Source organism: Aplysia californica, unplaced genomic scaffold (genome assembly GCF_000002075.1).
Source record: "Aplysia californica isolate F4 #8 unplaced genomic scaffold, AplCal3.0 scaffold00032, whole genome shotgun sequence".
NCBI lineage: Eukaryota > Metazoa > Mollusca > Gastropoda > Aplysiida > Aplysiidae > Aplysia > Aplysia californica.
The window spans coordinates 603221-605436 of NW_004797302.1; positions in this window are offsets into that span (position 1 = coordinate 603221).

The window sequence follows — 2216 nt, forward strand, 5'->3', positions numbered from 1 at the left end:
TAGTAGTAGTAGTAGTAGTAGTAGTAGTAGTAGTAGTAGTAGTAGTAGTAGTAAAACCATTAATTCTAACACTGTTAATTTTATCTTTTTATTTTTATCATTTACGAAATAATGTCTATCGTATACAGGAAAACTGCTCTTCACAAAATGAATCTTGGACGTTGACATTCGAGCTTATATTTGGTATGGGTCCTAATTCTGTTCTCGTTTTTTTCTGACAGATTTCATCTCTGCCGTTTATGCTGAGCAGGACTGGGGTCTCTTATCCTAATGAGACTAATATTCACAGCTATATAAAAAAAACAACAACGGCAACATCAAGAACAAAAACAACAACAACAACATCAAAAACAAAAATAGCAGCAACAATAAGGTCAACAACAACAACAACAACAACAAAACAACAACAACAACAACAAAATTAAAAACAACAACAACAGAAGCAGACATAAAGACGACACGATGAACTCAAAGAAGGTATGCCGGCAAATTGAAAGAATGGTCGAAATGCCGATAGGTATAGTAATACTAGTGAGCGGACATAATAATTTCGATCATTTTATTTGTATAAATGTGAATGTTGGACAGTTGATAACAAAATTCATAGGAAATTACTAGCAACAGAAATTTGGTTCACTTGGAGAGTGCTGAAAATACCACGGACAGAAGAGAAGTCAACCCAAGACGTGCTGAACTTGGCATACATAAAACGAAGGCTAGTCGAGACAATGAGGAGACAGATGAGATGCATGTGGAAAAACAAGGGTTGAAACAGCTTATTTTATGACACGGAAAGAAAAACCGACGTGGCCAATGCACAAGATTCATTAATTCATTAAATAGCCTGAATGTCTAGGCAATTACCAACCCAAAGAACAACAACAACTTAGTATTATTAAATATTGTACATAACAAGATATTTCACACGGCCAAAAAGTGTCCGCGGAAGTCAACGCATTGGTTTAGATGTCGCTGCAGTCTTTGTTTTGAAGCTCGCTTTCGTTTCTCCAGAAGCATAATAGGTATAGCACCCCATTATGCCTCAGCTGTTCCGGTTCGCTCAGTGCGGAGTAGTGGGTTTATTTTATTTTAATGACCTCTCGCTTCTCGTTTTGAAACCAAGTTAAAGATTTTAAAAGGCGTTATTCCGAAATGTTAATTATAATCTATACAAAAACTTGTTAATTTCACTTTGATTATTTTTACACACAAGTAGGGTAACTCTGTTCTCAAAGCGGGCCCTTTTTCGAAGAGAGCGCCACCGGATTTTGAGGAAACTTTTTTAATCGGTTCAAAGAGAGGAGTGAGCCATCTTGTTATATTATAGAATCTTTGGTATTATTCCAGAGGGACTTGGATGAAAGAGAGTGATGTAGGGCATTCATATGGTCAATATCTGCTGCAGAGCAGATACTTGCTGATAGTAAGCTCAGTTTGCTTAAATCAATCTTTCGTGTATAACCTGGGGTGTGGGGGGAGTCAAGTTTGAGTTGGGGGTAGGGGCAGGTTTGTGGAGGGTGCGGGGGTAATCGGGAACAGAAGGAAAGTCGAACGATTTACTAAAATAATACCCCACAGTATGCATGTGATGGTCGTGTGCAATGTAGCTCTCAGCGTATCATTGTGGCTTACTGGTCTGATATCCCACATATTTCGGTATTTTTGACGTCAGCACAGCACTAGAAATGTCATACTTTCCACTTTCGCCTTCAGCTAAGCTACAGTTCTCCACCCTAAAGGGGTTTGTATTAAATGTTATGAACTCTCTGTGACCTATGCCCTTAAACACGCCCCCCTCCCCTCCACCATCCTCCTCAAACACAGACACATACACACACACACACACACACACACACACACACACACACATACACGCACACAAACGCACGCACAAACATACGCAAACACGCACAAACACACACACACATACGTACATACTCATTCACACATAATATACACATACACTCACACGATACACACGCACACATACACACACGCACACTCACACATACACAGTGCACACACCCGCGTACACACACACACTCACACACACACACACACACACACACACACACACACACACACACACAAACACAAACAAACGTACATACACACAAACCCACACATACACGTGTAAAGTATACATAATACAACAAATTAAGTTTTACATCTTCATCATCAAATAATGCATAGTTTTTTCATCTGACAAATAAACA